Genomic DNA, 20,236 nt, shown 5'->3' with positions numbered 1-20,236 from the left:
TGTTTTAAATTTCTGTTTCTATGTAAATTTATGTTGTTGTTGGGCTTATCCCTGTGTAAGTTGCCCTGAGTCCCTTCTGGGAGATGGAGGTGGGATACAAGAATAAAGTTATTATTAAGTAAAGGTAAAGGTTTTCCACTGACGTTGTCCAGTCATGTCTGACTCTGGGGGTTGGTGCTCATCTCCATTTCTAAGCCCAAGAGCCGGCGTTGTCCGTAGAGTCACCTCCAAGATCATGTGGCCGGCATGACTGCATGGAGCGCCGTTACCTTCCCACCGGAGCGGTACCTATTGATCTACTCACATTGGCATGTTTTCGAACTGCTAGGTTGGCAGGAGTTGGAGCTAACAGCGGCCGCTCCCGCTGCTCCCGGGGTTTGAACCTGGGACCTTTCAGTCTCCAGCTCAGTGCTTTTACACACTCCGCCACGGGGGGGGGGGGGGGGGGGTGGTCCAAAGTTATTATTATATTATTAGTATTATTTCTTGTTACTACCTTTATTTCCATGTACAACAATCTATGGTCTGTACATTTACCGATCCATGCTTCCAAACAAAAACCTTACTCGGTCTTACTTTCGAGGGAGGCCTTATATTTAGCAATTCAGCAAAACCTCTACTAGGTCTTATTTTCTGGGGATGTCTTATTTTCAAGGAAACAGGGTAACAACAACAACATTAGACGTATTTCTACAAAATACATATTAAATACACAGGGCAGAGAATAAAACACAGGACGTGAGTCTAAAATTCGTGCATAAAACTGCTGGTTGTTTTGCTTCCAAGAGTACAGGGCAATGATTGCCTATACCTTTGAAGACAGTGAGCACAAAGGAAGGAAGGAAAGGGAAGGCAAAAGAAGGAAAGGAAAAGGAAATAAAAAAAGGGAAAGAACGGAAAGGGAAGTACAAGGAAAGAAGGGGAAGGGAAGGGGAAGGGAAGAAAGGCTGTAGCCTAGGAGGGCAAAACACAAACAATCCAAACAATCCAGCACTGAGCACAAGGCGCTCTCTCTCCTGGGCTCTGGCAAAAGGCACAAAGGGGAGAGAGAAGGCTGCTTCCTTCGAGAAGGGACCCAGGGGCCCCAGGCTCCAGCAGCCCACTCTTCCTCCGCTTTCCCCTTGCCAAAGCAGCCGAGCCCCGGCCTCTCTCCGCGGGGCACTTACATGTCCGGGCGCCGTCCTTTGTCCGCTTCCCAGGGACAGAGACCCGAGCCGGGAGCTCTTGTCGTCGTCGCCGCGGCGCCGCTTGCTCCGGAGCCCGCCCTCCTCTCCTCTCCCCCCGGCCTTTCCATGGAAACCCTCCGAAGCCATGTGATGGGGCAGGAAGCGGCCGGGAAGCGCCTCCTCCTCCTCCTCCTCCTCTTCGCCATCCACGCCACGCTCAAGACCCAGCCATTCAGTCCAGACTGAGAGCCAGACAGGAGGCATCAGGGCAGATCGGCAAGGCGCAGAGTTTGGCCAAGTTTAGACCGACTGGTCTTCCTTTCTATCAACTTGCATCTCAAGATTGAAACCCAGGGCATTCATTGTCTTCCCTGCCTGTCCATTGGGATTCCTGGAAATGGACCCACTGCACTATGGAGCACAATTGTTGTCCCTGGGTTAAAAATGTCATTTCCTAATTGCGTCCATCATAAAATCGTGGGAAAAGTTTATTAAACTGCACAAAGGGTTGTTGTATGTCTTTCGGGCTGCACAAACTGCATAAACTTTGTGTTGTCGAAGGCTTTCATGGCCGGGATCACAGGGTTGTTGTATGTCTTTCGGGCTGTGTGGCCATATTCCAGAAGTAATCTATATATATATATATACAGTAGAGTCTCACTTATCCAACGTTCTGGATTATCCAACACATTTTTGTAGTCAATGTTTTCAATACATCTTGATATTTTGGTACTAAATTCGTAAATAAAGTAATTACTACATAGCATTACTGCGTATTGAACTACTTTTTCTGTCAAATTTGTTGTATAACATGATGTTTTGGTGCTTAATTTGTAAAATCATAACCTAATTTGATGTTTAATAGGCTTGTTTAATCCCTCCTTATTATCCAACATATTTGCTTATCCAACGTTCTGCTAGCCCATTTATATTGGATAAGTGAGACTCTACTGTAAAAGGGGAATGAAATTTCGGCCTAGGACAAAACAACAAAACTACACATCCCAGAAACACTAAACCTGGCAGCACAACCCCTCATCCATGCCTCTACGTTCATACAACAAAAAGCTCCAGCTACTTCAGAAAACGGCCAGGCTTTGAGACTGCAAGGCTATTCACTGCTATTCCACCTGGCCGACAAAGGATTCCCATAAGCCACGGCAACGCATGGCCGGCCAAAGCTAGTCTATATATATAAAAGGGTAATGAAATTTCGGCCTAGGACAAAACAACAAAACTACACATCCCAGAAACACTAAACTTGGCAGCACAACCCCTCATCCATGCCTCTACGTTCATACAACAAACAGCTCCAGCTACTCCAGAAAATGGCCAGGCTTTGAGACTGCAAGGCTATTCACTGCTATTCCACCTGGCCAACAAAGGATTCCCATAAGCCACAGCAACGCGTGGCCGGGCAAAGCTAGTAATAATAATAACTTTATTTTTATATCCTGCCCCATCTCCCCGGAGGGACTCGGAGCGGCTTACATGGGGCCATGCCCGACAACAATACAATAACAGCAATAAAACAATAAAACAAAGATCGACAATAAAACAATGTCGCATCAATAAAAACATAACATCAATAAACAGTTATAAAAGTCAGCACACGGCATAAAATAGTTAAAAACAGGGGCTAAAGTATTCTCTCCTGATGTTTCGCCCACATCTATGGCAGGCATCCTCAGAGGTTGTGAGGTATGAGTAAGGAAAGGAAAGAATATATATCTGTGTAGAGTCCAGGGTGTGGCAAGAGTCCTTTGTCACTGGGAAGCCAACATTAATGTTTCAGTTAATCACCCTAATTAGCGTTGGAAAGGTTTTTGTCTCTTGCCTGGGGGCATCCTTTGTTCAGTCATTAGCTGTCCTGTGTCCTCAGAGTGTTGGTTCCCATCTATTGTTTTGATTTTTAGAGTTTTTTAATACTGGTAGCCAGATTTTGTTCATTTTCATGGTTTCTTCCTTTCTGTTGAAGTTCTCCACATGCTGGACACAGGATATTATTTGAGAACACAGAAATGCTGGACCATTCTAACAACTATCATGTCAGACTACACAGAGAAGCCATTGAAATCCACAACTTCATGTTATACAACAAATTTGACAGAAAAAGTAGTTCAATACGCAGTAATGTTATGTTGTAATTACTGTATTTACGAATTTAGCAGCAAAATATCATGATATATTGAAAACATTGACTACAAAAATGGCTTGGATAATCCAGAAGCTTGGATAAGTGAGACTCTACTGTACCTCACAACCTCAGAGGAGTCTACCGTATTCCATGCATCTGTGGACAAGTCTACCTATGAACCACCAACCACAGCACCCAAACACACTGAGGATGCCTGCCATAAATGTGGGCAAACGTCAGGAGAGAATGCTTCTAGAACATGGCCATACAGACCGGAAAACTCACAACAACCCAGTGATTCCGGGCATGAAAGCCTTTGACAACACATTTAAGAAACACTGTGTGAACACCAAGCACAAAACAGCTGCATGCAATAACATCCTGCAGAAACTTACTAATAGAACATGGGGTGCAGACCCAAAATTAATAAGAACATCAGCCTTGGCCTTGTCTTACTCAACTGCTGAATATGCCTACCCTGTTTGGCACAAGTCTTTTCATGCGAAGCAGGTGAATATAACAATGAAACATGTAGAATAATCACAGGATGCCTTAAACCTACACCTGTTGATGGACTCTATAACAGACATGGGCAAACTTCGGCCCTCCAGGTGTTTTGGACTTCAACTTCCACAATTCCTAACAGTCGGTAGGAAGCCTCCGGTGGCCTAGGGGATAAAAGCCTTGTGACTTGAAGGTTGGGTTGCTGACTTGAAGGCTGCCAGGTTTGAATCCCACCCGGGGAGAGTGTGGATGAGCTCCCTCTATCAGCTCCAGCTCCATGCGGGGACATGAGAGAAGCCTCCCACAAGGATGGAAAAAACATCAAAACATCCAGGCGTCCCCTGGGCAACGTCCTTGCAGACAGCCAATTCTCTCACTTCAGAAGCAACTCTGGTTGCTCCTGACACGAAAAAAAATGGTTCTCAACCTGTGGGTCCCTAGTTTACCAGCTGTTAGGATTTCTGGGAGTTGAAGACCAAAACATCTGGGGAACCACATGTTGAGAACTACTGCTGTAGAGACCTGTTCTGGATCTATATGGTCTTTCACATGGAGGACATACATTTTCAGATGGAAGGCGGTCACATTTCTCCCTTTCAACCTCCATTTGTGTCTCTTCAAAATCCATAGCACTGTTGGTAATGGCCAATCTCCAGTTAAAATGCTCGAAGGCCAGGGTTTCCCAGTTCTTGGTGTTTCTTCCACATTTTAAAGGTTATCTTTAAGCTCATCTTTAAATTTCTCTTCCTGTCTACCTACATTCCGTTTTTCATTCTTAAGCCGAGAATGAAGTAAATGCTTTGAAATACGGTGATCTCTGGGACTTCAGACAACGTGGCATTTGTTCCAGCAAAGTGGTTGGCAGAGGATCATTGTTTCAATGCTGGTGGCCTTTGCTTCTTCTTCCAGGAGACTGATGTTTGTCCTACTGTCTTCTTTCCAAAAGATTTGCAGGATTTTTCCAATCCTTCCATTTGGAAATCGATGTCTTCATTCTGACAGACCATGTGGATCTAGAATTGGTCACTTAAGGACCCAACGCCAAGACCAGGGGTCCCCAGCTAAGGCCCGGGGGCCGGATGCGGCCCTCCAAGGTCATTTACCTGGCCACCGCCCTCGGTTTTATAATATAATATATTGTATATACAGATAATATTGATAATAATATTATAATGTAATACAATATAACACTAATAATAATACCATATAATAATATTAATTATATATTCTATATTACATATAATATTACTAATAATATTACAGTATAGTGGTATAATTCAATATAGTAATATATAATGCTAATATTGTGCTATGCTAATAATATAATATATTGTATGTACATATAATTTGTAAGCCACTCTGAGTCCCCTTTGGGGTGAGAAGGGTGTGATACAAATGTAGTAAATAAATGCAGTAAATAATAAATAAATAAATAAATAAATAAATTTTAGACTTAGGCTTGCCCAAAGTCTGAAATGACTTGAAGGCACACAACAACAACAACAACAACAACAACAACAACAACCCTAATTAACTTGACTATCTCATTGGCCAGAAGCAGGACCACACTTCCCATTGAAATCCTGATAAATGTATGTTGGTTAAAATTGTTTTTATTTTTAAATATTGTATTGTTCTTTCATTGTTGTTGTTGTTGTTGTTGTTGTTGTTTTTGCACTACAAATAAGACATATGCAGTGTGCATCAGAATTTGATTGTATTTTTTTTTCAAATGATAATCCGGCCCCTCAACAGTCAGAAGGAGTGTGGACCGGCCCTCGGCTTAAAAAGTTTGAGGACCCCTGGCCAAGACTCTACTTCTGAAAGACATTCCTACACATCCACGAGGGATCACCAATGATAGGAGAGCCACCATAGTATGGAGATATACGAATTGATTTGTGATCTGGAACCAGGGCATGGCATAGCGTTTAGACTGCTGGATTGAGACTTGGGATACCCAGGTTCAAGTCGTCACTGGTCCATTGAATTCACTGGATACCCCAGTCTTTCAGCCTGGCCTATCTCCTGGGATTGTTGTGAAGGCACAGTAAAGAGGAACAGAGCAACATACTCCTGAGCTCTTTAGTGGAGGAGGTATACATGCAGCCAAACCTGCTTATGAAATAAGATAGGAAGATAATTCTTATGATTCATCTCTCCTCCGACTTTTTAAATTCTCTCTGAAACATAAGCAAAGTTACACTGACAGCTTGAGCAACTGACTGCTTAAATCTGTGACTGCACTATTTCTGGAGGAGCCCATAGTGTACCCACTGTTCCTGTGTATAAATGGTGGCAGCTGGAGTTTGTGGGCATGGGTACAGCGTCATCAAAGCTGTTCTCTTTTTGCATTTAGCAGGTCCCTTCAAATCTGAGGACAAGGAAAGGGTTCGATAAGTTAGCTAGTCAATGCTAAGCCTAAAATGTGGCTCATGGGAGGACCTAAAGATGCCCAGAGAGGTCCTCCAGCCTGACTGCCGGAAGTTGACTACACAATCACATTGGAGGATGTAGAGCAGGGGTCCCCAAACTAAGGCCCGGGGGCCGGATGCGGCCCATCGAAGCTATTTATCCGCCCCCCACAGCACAAGGGCAGAAGGGGGTCGGGCTAAATGACCCAAGGGGTCTCTTCTTCTCTTACAACCATTATTATTATTATTATTATTATTATTATTATTATTATTATTATTATTATTATTAACATTGAGCCTGGGTGGCCATCTGTCAGGGATGCTTTGCTTGTGCTTTTGGTGCACAGAGGCAGAAGGGGGTTGGACTAAATGGCCCAAGGGGTCTCTTCCAACCCTCTTTATTATTATTAATATATTATTATTATTATTATTAACATTGAGACTGGGTGGCCATCTGTCAGGGGTGCTTTGCTTGTGCTTTCGGTGCACAAAGCAAAAGGGGACTGGACTCAATGGCCCAAAGGGTCTCTTCCAACCCTCTTTTTTATTGTTGTTGTTGTTGTTGTTGTTGTTGTTGTTGTTGTTATTCATTATTATTGCTCGGTGGCCAACTATAGTCCGGCCCTCCAACAGTTCGAAGGATTGTGAACTGGCCCCGTTTAAAAAGTTTGGGGACCCCTAATCTAGAGATTACTAGAGAGAGCATGAATAATCAAAGCTGCAAAACTCAAAGCTGCAAATACAGAGGGACCACTTTATTGCAAGAGAGGAGCAAGTGAGAGGCAATGGAAAGTGATGCAAGACCCTTTGGAGATCTAAAGCCCAACAGAGCAAACAAGAATGGATTAAGTGGGTAAACCTGATACACAGCAATTTCTTCTATCCTAGTGACATGGGAAACCCACATTGCCAGACAGACGTCTATAAACCTTTCGCCCCCTCCAGATGTCTTCAACTATAACTACCCCTAATCTCATATCGCTGGTTAGGTTAAGTGGGTTGATGGAAGCTGTAGATGAAAACATCTGGATGGTCAAAGATTCATCACCTCTGCTGTAAGAATTCTCTTCCATTGTCACATGAGAAAAAAGTAAAGCCTTAAATAGGAGAAAGGTGTGAGCTGCTGGATGCCATGCCAACTCAGCTTGCATTAAAATCTTCCGGTAGACAAAGCAATAGTTATAATAGCCCTGAGCAACCTAGGCATATATAAGAAAAAGGCCACATAATGCAAATTAAAAGACTAAATTATGCAGATACACGCCTCCTCTAATATCAATGCAGCCAAAACTAATAGCATTTGCAAATTGTGTTTACACAAAGGCTGAACTACATCAGAACATCACTATGAGGTAGAGATTAGTATTTGGCAACTTGCCAAACCTGTGTTTCCCCTTACCACATTTTAAGAATTGAAGCAAAGAACATGATGTGCCACAAAAAAAAAATCATCAAGCAAAAATGTCAGATCCCGTACTTTGTGTTTTGTAAATCAACAGAAGAGATATCTATTTTGCACAAGTATTCTTGGTCTGTAAGTCTGTATTCGTATGAAAACTATCTCTAGTCTTGCTCAAATAAAAACTGTATTGTGTTTTCTGCTGTTTTCCTAACAACTGAAATGGTTCTGAGAACAGTTGGAGGCCAACATTGTTTTTCTTTTCTATCTACCAGCCCACAAGAAATGACATCAAAAACGTCTGAAGTCTTCTGCAACCACGAGGATTAGAACCTTTCCTCAATTCCTGTGACTTCACATCAAGGGCCAGCTTCTGTATTTTTCAGGTATGAAATTCTGCAAAGCTATAAATCCCTCTCCATGACTATCTTGGCTCAACTGACACGAGAATCAATGCAGAGGATAATGCAGAGACTGGGAAAAAGTAACGCTCAGTCCACACACCCATTCTCCAAAAAATCCTAACATGTTTTTTGCAGGCTTAGGGTTGCCACTTCATGGACAACAACACACCTACGAAGGTAAGGCACCTTCACCAACACACAGAGTGGCATTGCTGCCTTTCATGCACATGGGGAATGTCCTTTCTCCGTTGTCCTGGAGGGCCAAATCCCTGCAGAGTGGTCACTCTGGCTGGATAAACATTAACTTTGTTCTGGAGAGCACAGGTCGTTCCAGGCTTCCTGGAACCTTCTCAACACAATCTTCCAAATTCAATGAGCCTAGCGAAGAACACAGCCAAGCGGCTCCAAAGAAAATGCATGCGACAAGCAACCAGGCAATGGGAAGAGAGCAGGGGGGAGCATGTGCGTCAATGTAGTTGCAATTTCCACTTTATGTTAGTAAGCGCAGAGGGAGTTTAACATGAAATTCACTCCAGGCCATGAGCAACAAACGGCCCAGTCCCTCCTGGACCTCCTGAAATTTTTATGTGAAAAATACTATGGAAGTTATAGCTTTACAAAGTCTTTAGCCACTTTTGCTAGAGTGCCCTGATTCAACTCCCACAGCACCGAGACATGGCAGTTAATATGGTGTCAAACTGAATTAACTTTTCCATGTAGATGCACCCTGCATTAGAGGATTATTTTAGGAAATGCTGAGTCTTGTGCGACTGAGACATTTGAGACTTTCAGATAAAGTATTAACACTGAAAATATAAACAGGAAGAAGCGCAACGGTCCAGTATTACATAAATATGTAGAGGGGCCGTGGTAGTGCAGCGGATTAAACCGCTAGCTGCAGGAAATCTGCTGACCGGAGGATTGACAATTCAAAGCCGCAAGTCAGGGTGAGCTCCCGCTGTCAGCCCTAGCTTCTGCCACCTAGCAGTTCGAAAGCATGCAATGCGAGTAGATCAATACAACCTCGGCAGGAAGGTAAAAAAAGCACCCCATGCAGACACGCCGGCAAAAACAATCAGAGATGTCTATGGACAACAGGCTCCTCGGCATAGAAAAATGGAACAAGAGCACCTTCTCACGGCAGAGTTGAGCATCGCCTCCAGATGCCAGAGATGAAAGGGGAAGGCTTTGTCTGTCTCATTGTCTGTTCATTGTGTAACAGGTATTGAATGTTTGCCTTATATGTGCAGATTGTAATCTGCTCTGAGTCTTTCCGGGGAGATAAAGCGGAATATAAATAAAATGTATTATTATTATTATTATTATTATTATTATTATTATTATTATTATTATTATTATTATTATTATACATCACTGTATTTTTTTGTTCTACCGTCTACATCCTATGGAATCCTGGGATTTATAAATTAGTGAGGTGCTTAGAATGATTGGTTAGAGAACATGTCTACTTTCCTCCGAACTAAAGCTTCCAAAGTACTTTGAGAAGACATGGCTTGAGAGTTAAATCATAGTATCTGAAAAACTGTAGTTCAGGGGAGAGTGGGTAAAAGCTCACTAAGTGCCTCAATAAATGACAAATTTCAGCATTCCAGATGATGAAACCATGGCTTTTAAAGTGATACCAAACTAATTGTGCAGAGTGGATACACTCCAAACACAGAGTCAAGCAGAAACATGACAGCAGGAGGTGGCTTTTAATAACTTCCAGCCGCTTCTGGATGGCAGATATCCGGAATGCAGTCTCAGAAGGAAGTCACATGGGGAAAAAGAGATGTCATGGAACAAAATACACAGACATTAAAAAAAACATTGAGTGAAGTTCTCAATGATGCAGTATGCTCCGCAAGATCCAGAAAGTTCCTAGGAACTGAACAAATAGGTTTACATCGCATTGGCTCGTTTGCCTTTAGCACCTCTGTTTGACTGTTGTAAATAGGGTTAAAACTGTGTATGACACAGAGAGCTTGTGAGTTAGCCCTAGAAAAGAGAAGGAGGTTCTATTCCACACCAAAATAATCCTTATTAGCTCCAGTAAGTCCACACATTCAGTTACATCTGAAAGAAATGAGAGATGTTTAACTCCCTTGGAGTTAATTTACAAACTTGTGGACATTCTCTCCCTAAAAAAGCCCAGTCTCGGGGAAGCATGCAAACTTTCCAGACAACACAAAGAGCTTGAGAAAATCCAGCCATAGTTGCCAGTACTTTTCTCCATTTCTCTTCCTTCGAATATATGGATGGGTGGTGGAAAGACATGCAGAAGCCAGCCCTGTTTAGCAATTGCAACAACTGAAGAACAGAGCCGCCCAAATAATCTCATAACCCAGATTACAAAACAGGCTCTGATGCATTCCGCGGTGGCACAATGGGTTAAACCCCTGTGCTGCTAAACTGCTGACCTGAAAGTTGGTGAGTTCCCGCTGTTAGCTCCTGCCAACCTAGCAGTTCAAAAACATGCAAATGTGAGTAGATCAATAGGTACCACTTCGGCGGGATAGGCATAAAGATGCTCCAAGCAATCATACCTGTCACACGACCAGGAGGTGACAACGCAGGCTCCTTGGCCTGAAAATGGAGAAGAATACCTCCTCCAGAGCCAGAGATGAGCACCGCCTCCAAAGCCAGAAATGAAAGGAGAAGCAGTTGCCTTTATCTGTGTATATGTGTCTCATTGCCTTGTAACAAGGCATTGAATGTTTGCCTGTATCTTTTTTATTGTAATCTGCTCTGAGTCACCATGGGGAGAAGGTAAAAAAGTATTATTATTATTATTATTATTATTATTATTATTATTATTATTATTATTATTATTATTGTATGACACAGCCAACAAGATAGATATGCTGGATTTCGTTTCACAAAATCACAAGTCGAACACTTCCCAAGTGTCTAGGACTGTGTGATGTATTTTCGGATGATGCCTGCAGATCCCGGTAGGCTGGCCTTTTGCAGCTGGCAGATAATAATTTTGTCAGCACCGATTGTGTTTAAATGTAGGCCAAGGTCTTTAGGCACTGCACCCAGTGTGATCACCACTGGGACCACCTTTACTGGCTTGTGCCAGTGTCTTCGCAATTCGATCTTTAAGTCCTCATATTGTGTCTTCTTCTTCTTCTTCTTCTTCTTCTTCTTCTTATTATTATTATTATTCTGTCTTCAACTTCCAGCTCTTTAACGCAGGGGTGTCAAATTTATTTTCATCGAGGGCCACATCAACCTCATGATTGCCTTCAAAGAGCCGTTGAATCCATGGAGAATCCATGGTTACAGAGGGACAGCTATAATTTTTTACACAGTGGTCCATGTTCTTTAGTTTTTCTCCAGTTTGGGTCTCCAGAAGCTATTGAACTGCAACTCCCATTACTTTTGATCATCTGGCATACAAACTGGGGATAATGGGAATTGCAGCTCCACAGCACTTGTGGCTCTGAGGTTGGGAAACAGTTAAACAGCATTTCAATGTCACATATATCCACAAGCCTTGTATCTAAATTCAAAACCCACTCTCCTGACTCAACAAAGCAAACTGCAGCCTTCTGGATGTATCACAACTCCCATCACTCCTAGTCATGATGTCTAATGATAAGGAACACAGGCGTGGTAGTCCAGCATTTGGAGAAGGGCCACATAAAATGACATGGCAGGCCAGATTTGGACTGCAGGCCTTGAGTTTGACACATGTGCTTGAATGCATCATAAATCTACCCTGAGAGCCAGCAGGGTATTGTGGTTTCGGCATTGGACTGTGACTCTGGAGAACAGGGCTCAGGCTCTTGATTGGTCATAGAAACCCACATAGAAACTTAGGTGGGCCACACACTCTCAGCTCAAGAATACTCAAAGATATGTTTAACTTAAGTCAGAACCGAATTCAAGGCAGACAACAGCAATGCAAGCACAATTGGTGGGAATGTGAGAGAGGGCTTTTTCAGACAGGCTTTCAAAGCAGAAAGTTTTGAAGAACGAGCCAGGTATGCCACATGGCAATACGTAATAACAGCAAAATCTGCTTCCAAGACTGCTGAGATCCTGAAACACCTGAAAAGGGAATAAACTCTGCTGACGTCAGCAATCCTAAATGCTGAGTAAATATGCTTAGGAATTAGGCTGCACTGGCTCTGGTTTGTCCTTAAGCACTTCTGTTTGAAGTCATGAATAAGGTTAGCACAGCATGTCACAGCGGGAGCTGATGAATTATAGTTAAATAAAAGCTTCTAGGAATTAGAATATTTAAGGTGAAGGACTTAGAAATATATTGTTGGAATGTATACTTATAGATGGAATACACACATTCTTGGGATTATAAAAAGGAGGAAGGAGGAGTGAGGGGGGAAAGAAAGGTGGCAGAGCCTTTAAGACTAACCGGTTTTTATTTTTGCACTAGCTTGGGTACCCGGCAGTGGCTGGGTTATTTGAAAAGGGCATTGTTTGTTTTTGGATGTTAAATTATATCAGTTTAGTCATATGTTATGCTATTTCTTAGGAAAAAAATTAGTCTTTCCTGTTGTTTTGTATGAATGCTCCCATTAGGAAATGCATAAGAATATGGATGAACTACAATTCCCAAAAATCCTGGGTCAATCCTCCCCAAACTCTGCCAGTATTCACAGTTGGCCATGTTGGATCTGTGTGCCAAATTTGGACAAGATCCCTCATATGCTGGATTCAGTATTCCCTGAATATGGGTGAACTGTAAGTCTCTGGTGCCAAGGTCAATCACCTGCAAAGCCTTCCAGTATTCACAGTTGGCCATGTTGGGTCTGTGTGCCAAGTTGGGTCCAGATCTGTCACTTGCTGGGTTCTGTGTTCTATAAACATGGGTGAACTATAACTCTCTGATGCCAAGTTCAATTACCCCAATGTCTGCCAGTATGGAATGCCAAGTTTGGTCCAGATCCATCATTGGATCAGAGGGCTCACAGAATAGAGGTGAACTGTAACTCCCAGAATTAAAGGTCAATCACCCACAAAGTCCACCTGTATTCTCCATTTTGAATTTTTGTGCCAAGTTTGGTCCAGATCCATCATCAGATGATTCAGTGTTCTCTGAATACAGGTGAACTATAACTCCTGAATGTTAAGAGCAATCACCCCCAAGCCAGTATGCAAAGTTGACTATGTTGGGTCTGTGGGCCAAGTTAGTTCCAGGTCCATCATTGGTGAGGTTCAGAGTGCTCTTAGAATGCAGGTGAATTATAGATCCCAGTACTTACAACTCCTATAAATCATGGTAAATTCTCCCCAAACCTCTCTCTCTAGTATGTTCAGTTGGTGTGTCATAGAAAAGAATAGGAAAAGGTTAAGGGAGAGGCAGTGGGTGGAGTCATGTAAATTCTATACCAATGGAGAGAGAAAAGAACACTGGGATGTGGCGCTCACTGTAACCTGCAATGTCCTTGGAGGGAGGGCTTTGGTGGCTCCCCAGCACTGTGGATTGAAGCTGTTTGTGGAAGCTGTCTGTGTAAGCAGACACCCGTGCCACATACACATTTCACTTTTATTATGTGTATAGATGGGTTTCCATTGATATCAACCAATTTCTTCTGATGCAGTAGAGCAGGGGTCCCCAAACTTTTTAAGCAGAGGGCCGGTCCACAATCCTTCAGACTGTTGAGGGGCCGAATTATCATTTGAAAAAATACAAATTCCTATGCATACTGCACATGTCTTATTTGTAGTGCAACAACAACAACAAAAGAATACAATATTTAAAAATGAAAACAATTTTAACCAACATAAACCTATTAGAATTTCAATGAAAAGTGTGGGTCTGCTACTGGCCAATGAGATAGTCAAGTCAATTAGGATTGTTGTTGTTGTTGTTGTGTGCCTTCAAGTCATGTCAAACTTTGGCCGAGCCTAAGTCTAAAATTATTTATTTATTTACTGCATTTATTTACTACATTTATATCCCACCCTTCTCACCCCGAAGGGGACTCAGAGCAGCTGTATGTACATACAATATATTATGTTATTAGCATAACACAATATTAGCATTATATATTACTATATTGAACTATACCACTATACTATACTATTATATAATATGTAATATATACCATATAATTAATATTATTATATGGTATTGCTATTAGTATTATATTGTAAGATAATAATAAGATTATCAATATTATATGTATATACAATATATTGTATTATTAAAACTGATATAAAATATTATATTATAAAACTGAGGGCGGGGGCCAGGTAAATGACCTTGGAGGCGGCCCCCGGGCCTTAGTTTGGGGACCCCTGCAGTAGAGAGTGATAATAATGAATGCTCAGGTATAAAGCATATTTACACAGCTGTGAGAGTGCGATGGAACATAATAGGATCCAACACAGTATTTTCTGCCACTTGAGGCTACAAACCAAGCCTACCAGCATGACATGAAAAACGTTGCAGATGCTCTACGTCCTGCAATAGCTAAGATGTAATTCTTTACGTAAAAACAAACATTGACGTCATCTCAAAGATAAAAAGAATCCAGTCATAACAAGACTTTATACTCTGTGGCAATATCTATCCAGAACTGCATAGACTTAAAGATTTCTTTCCTCACAAGAGACTTTATAGTGGCAACAAGAGGAAAAGAGATCAATTTTGTCTATTAATAAAATATTTTGTTTCACCAAAAACAAAAACAAACAAAAACAAAACAAAACAAACAAGCACTTATCTCATTAGTATGCATATTTGTTTCCATCTTTAATATGTATACAGTAGAGTCTCACTTATCCAACATAAACGGGCTGGCAGAACGTTGGATAAGCGAATATGTTGGATAATAAGGAGATATTAAGAAAATGCCTATTAAACATCAAAATAGGTTATGATTTTACAAATTAAGCACCAAAACATGTTATACAACAAATTTGACAGAAAAAGTAGTTCATTACACATTAATGCTATGTAGTAATTACTGTATTTACAAATTTAGCACCAAAATATCACAATGAATTGAAAACATTGACTACAAAAATGTGTTGGATAATCCAGAATGTTGGATAAGTGAGACTCTACTGTACCTATTTTACGATATCTATATACCTGGGGTCGCATAAAAGGTGCTTGGGTGAAAAGGGGTTGTGAGTGGAAAATGTTTAAGAAGTCCTGCTCTGGGAAATGGTCCCTGGATATTAATCTGGACATGCCAACTTGTTACTTTACCTCTTTAGGGTTATTGGGACTGGAATACATACTTGAGATGATGAAAAAATTATCTTCCATGCTGTTTTATGACTGTACGAGACAGGGATGATGGGAGATTCAGTCCAACCATTATCTGGAGGGACACACATGCCCTACCCATGCATTATCCTGTTCATATTTACCACAAAACAATTAAGCAAAACATAAAGTCCCATTGCAGCTTTGCAGATGAGTGCCCTTGTCAGAAAGTACCACAGTAGTCTCGCTTATCTAACCTTCGCTTATCCAACGTTCTGTATTATCCAATGCAGTCTGCCTTTTAGTAATCAGTGTTTTTATAGTCAACTATTTCAATACATTGCGATATTTTAGTGCTAAATCCATGAATACAGTAATTACCACATAACATAACTTTGTATTGAACTGCTTTTTCTGTCGATTTGTTGTAAAACATGATGTTTTGGTGCTTAATTTTCAAAATCAATGTTTAATTTGATGTTTAATAGGCTTTTCCTTAATCCCCCCTAATTATCCAACATTTTCGCTTATCCAACATTCTGCTGACCTGTTTATGTTGATAAGTGAGACTCTACTGTACTTGCAATCAGAAGAAACATAACTGTGGATCAGATATGAAGTCCAAGTTAATATTATGTGGGGGGAAATATGCAGTGTTACGGCTTCCATAGCAGACTGCTGGGAGCTGGGCGATCAGGTGGGCCGCCCAGAGGCAATGTCTGGACACGCGGAAAGAATGACAATAGCCCAACGGCATGTTGCCATGAGAACTACATAGTTAGCTGATTGCTTTCTTGATAACAGAGCCATTTGTGGAATGCTCTGGATAGAGAGAACCATCCTGCCCTTGGATCTTCCTTCCCTGAGCTGATGGTGATGCAACCCAGGTGACATAATCCACATGCCCTGTGACAAGTATAGACTGCAGATCGAGGTAGACTAGAAAGATGCCAAATTTCAAATTCTCTGAGGGGTAAATGCTGTGTGCCCAGTAGATCTGATACAGGAGAACTCACTGCATGGATAGAAGTACTGCAACATGCTCATGGGACTCCCTCCCATGCAACATGCTCATGCTCCCTCCCAAGAGCATGAGAAGGAAGGACGTGTTGAGCCAAGGGACCTCAGAGATCCGGGGGCGAGGGCTCAGCACAGTCTGCTGATCTCTCTCTCTCTCTGTGTATTGTGAGTTAATGAAATGCAAGTTCATATTAGCCAAGAAACAGCTCCAATTTCAGATGCATACCCTCCCACACAGCCTGCCTACCATGCCACTCTTTGCTTTTCTCTGTATCTTTTGGTTTACATTTTCCTGTCAATGACGTTGGGTTTTAATTCCCATCTGCCTCAGCCGGCCTTGCTAACAAATATGCATGATGGGAATCCTAATTCAGGAGCAGGTGGTTTCCGGTTGCTCAGACCACTTGTGTGTCAACTGTGCTTCTTTGTCATGTAACCCAGGAGTAGGCAATTTGCAGTCAGTCCCAGGATTTGGACTGCATCCACACAATCTCTGTCCATCCACTGTGACACGTGGCCTTAGAGTTGTAACCCAAAATATAGATATATTTTAGTTAACAAAGCCTCTGATAGTAAAACATCTTTTATTACACAGGGGTTTTAGCCCTGTATAGGTTAGGGTAAAGGTTTTCCCCTGACGTTAAGTCCAGTCATGACCGACTCTGGGGGTTGGTGCTCATTTCTAGGCCGAAGAGCCGGCGTTGTCCATAGACGCCTCCAAGGTCATGTGGCTAGCGTGACTGCATGGAGCGCTGTTACCTTCCCGCCAGAGCGGTACCTATTGATCTACTCACATTTGCATGTTTTTGAACTGCTAGGTTGGCAGGAGCTGGGGCCAACAGCAGGCACTCATTCCGCTCCCGGGATTTGAACCTGGGACCTTTTGGTCCACAAGTTCAGCAGCTCAGCGCTTTAACGCACTGTGCCACCAGAAGCCCCCTTAGCCTTGTATAGATCCTTTAAATTTTCATCCTTTCTCTAGTTGGAATTTTTTAGCAGCATCAGCATTAAAAAAAGGGAGGAAACCCAGGACCCTTCCACATAGCTGAATAAAATCCCACATTTTCTGCTTTGAAATGGAATATATGGCAGTGTGGACTCAGATAATTCAGTTCAAAGCAGATATTGTAGGATTTTCTACCTTGATATTATGAGTTTTATGGAAAGGCCCACAGTCATTTGGCCCTGGGTTATAATAGTGTATCTGCACTAAGCCATGCAGTATGGGCCCACTATAAATACTCCACTTCCTTTGTAAAAATAAATACAGGATAAACTTCAATGTAGACAGGAATGTACACAAAAGTCAAACTAAATAAGCAAGCTAGTCTCCATATATGATCTTTACTACACTATGATGATTTTCGTGTCACTGTTTTAAAATGCAAGCTGCCCTTAAAATAGGATACAAGTCATGATGATAAATGCAACGGAAATGTAAAAGAAAAAACGCTGCAAAGTGGGAGGGAAGGAACTGCTTTCCTTTTATCCCGCCAGGCAACTGTCCAAATTAAGCAGTCCTTTCTCTCTTGATGTTCCTATGCCCCAATTGCTGTACCCAAGGCTGTTTTTCCTTATCGCTCTTTTCCAGAAGCATAAGGGATCTGCTCTACCTTGGCCCACTGCAAGTCCAACAAACTCACAACTTTTGGGGTCATTAAGGGTCACTGCCTTCTGTTTTTTTTAACTAGTCTTTTCCATCATATATTAAAAGACTGGGCACAGGAGAAACCGACCTTTCAACTCTGCCTGTCAGTGCCTTCCCATTCCCTTTCAAAGGCAGCAACAGGAGCACAGCAGGACAGAGAAAGGAAACCGCCTCGGCAGCCTGAGTTTCTGGGTCGGTAAGACAAGTGGCAGGTAGAAGAAAGCTTTCATCTGAAAATTACAGCCTGCAAATCTCCTCGGGAGAACTTTCAGGCTGTGAAACCAACACTGCAAATTACAGAACTAATGCAATGGGTTGCATTGCATGGAGTAGCGAGAAGGGAAATCACAGCCAACTGGCAACCAAAAGAAGAAGAAGAGAGAGAGAGAGCAATCGAGAACTGGAAATGTAATCATGGCCTTTGCAGAGAAAGCCTATTCAGCCATGAAATGGGAAAACAGAGGTTACCTGGTATTACCAAGGAGGCGACAGTCCACAACAAACAGACCAGAAAATGGGGACAAAGAAAAGAAATAACCATATCTATTGCATGTGCTTGCATCGGCTTTTACCTTCCAGAAATTACATTCACCTGCTTGCTGCTATTACACAGTAATTGTTGGAAATGACAACATTCTTCAAGCCTTCTCTAAAAATGTTTATCTATGATCCTATGTATCAAATATATTCTGGCCTGTTTCCTCTCTGTATTCAGAGTGTTGTTGTTGTTTCATGTCTGTTGGATTTCAGGGCAGCAAATGGGAGTGATAGGAATTGTAACCTGCACTTTGCCTGGGATCTACGACTTAGTCTCCTGTTTTTAATACTGTATCCTGCTTGTTGATTTTAATGATTGTTTTTATTGATGTTGATGTTTTTACTGGGATAATTGTTTTATTGCTTTGTTACTGTTATTTGTTTGTTTTATCGGGCCAGGCCCCATGTAAGCCGCCCCGAGTCCCTTCGGGGAGATGGGGCGGGGTATAAAAATAAAGTTATTATTATTATTGTTATTATTATTATTATTATAACCTAACATATACAGTAGAGTCTCACTTATCCAACATAAACAGGCCGGCAGAACGTTGGATAAGTGAATATGTTGGATAATAAGGAGGGATTAAGGAAAAGCCTATTAAACATCAAATTAGGTTATGATTTTACAAATTAAGCACCAAAACATCATGTTATACAACAAATTTGACAGAAAAAGTAGTTCAATATGCAGTAATGCTATGTAGCCATTACTGGATTTACGAATTTAGCACCAAAATATCACGATGTATTGAAAACGTTGACTACAAAAATGCGTTGGATAAACCAGAATGTTGGATAAGCGAGTGTTGGATAAGTGAGACTCTACTGTAATCCAGATTTTATACGACAGTGTAGAAGGGCCCTGAGTGAACACTGCCATATAATCCAGTTCAACACAGATAATCTGGGTTTTATATGGCAGAGTAGAAGGGGCCCGAGTCTATACTGTCATATAATCCAGTTCAAAGCAGATATCCGGATTTTATATGGCAATGTAGAAGGGGCCTGTCTACAATGGCATATAATCCAGTTCAAAGCAGATAATCCAGATTTTATACGGCAGTGTAGAAGGGCCCTGAGTCAACACTGCCATACAATCCAGTTCAACACAGATAATCTGGGTTTTATCTGGCAGAGTAGAAGAGGCCTCAGTCTATACTGTCATATAATCCAGTTCAAAGCAGATAATCCGGACTTTATGTGGCAGTGTAGAAGGGGCCTGTCTACAATGGTATATAATCCAGTTCAAAGCAGATAATCCAGATTTTATATGGCGGAGTAGAAGGGACCTGAGTCTATACTGTCATATAATCCAGTTCAAAGCAGATAATCCGGATTTTATATGGCGCAGTAGAAGGGGCCTGCCTACAATGGCATATAATCCAGTTCAAAGCAGATATCCAGATTTTATATGGCGGAGTAGAAGGGGCCTGTCTACAATCTATATATATAAAAGAGTGATGGAATCCCGGTGACCGACAAAACAACAAAACTACAGGCCCCCCAACCTCGAAATTTGACAACACAACCCACCATTCACGGCTCTAGGTTGATACAACAAAAAGAAAAGAAAAATAACGCCCTAATTACAGGGAGAGGAATAATAGTTTTTATCCAATTGCTGCCAGTTTGAAGACTAAGCTCCGCCCACTTGGTCTCCTAGCAAACTCCTCAGCCCAGGGGACAGGCACAGTTAGGCCTCACTTTGGCCTCTTCCACAGATTATGATTTTAACTGGATTAGATGGCAGTGTAGACTCAAGGCCCTTCCACATCTATATAACCCATTTAGAATCTTATATTATCTGCTTTGAAC

General features: G+C 41.8%; 1 protein-coding gene across 3 annotated transcripts in view; it reads right to left on the bottom strand.

Annotated features, from left to right (window-relative positions):
• The window catches only part of ripor1 (RHO family interacting cell polarization regulator 1), a 143,552-nt gene that overhangs the window by 98,396 nt on the left and 24,920 nt on the right, over positions 1 to 20,236 (bottom strand). Inside the window, exon 1 of one of the 3 annotated variants that reach the window (XM_062962017.1) lies at positions 1,167 to 1,319. The exons of the other annotated variants lie outside the window; for them this stretch is intronic. The gene's annotated coding sequence lies outside the window, so the exon portion shown is untranslated. Of the gene's footprint in view, positions 1 to 1,166; positions 1,320 to 20,236 lie in introns of those variants that run through there. 3 annotated transcript variants of the gene reach the window in all.

This window comes from Anolis carolinensis, unplaced genomic scaffold, assembly GCF_035594765.1.
Source record: "Anolis carolinensis isolate JA03-04 unplaced genomic scaffold, rAnoCar3.1.pri scaffold_9, whole genome shotgun sequence".
Taxonomy (NCBI): domain Eukaryota; kingdom Metazoa; phylum Chordata; class Lepidosauria; order Squamata; family Dactyloidae; genus Anolis; species Anolis carolinensis.
This window is presented reverse-complemented; position numbering and strand designations above follow the sequence as displayed.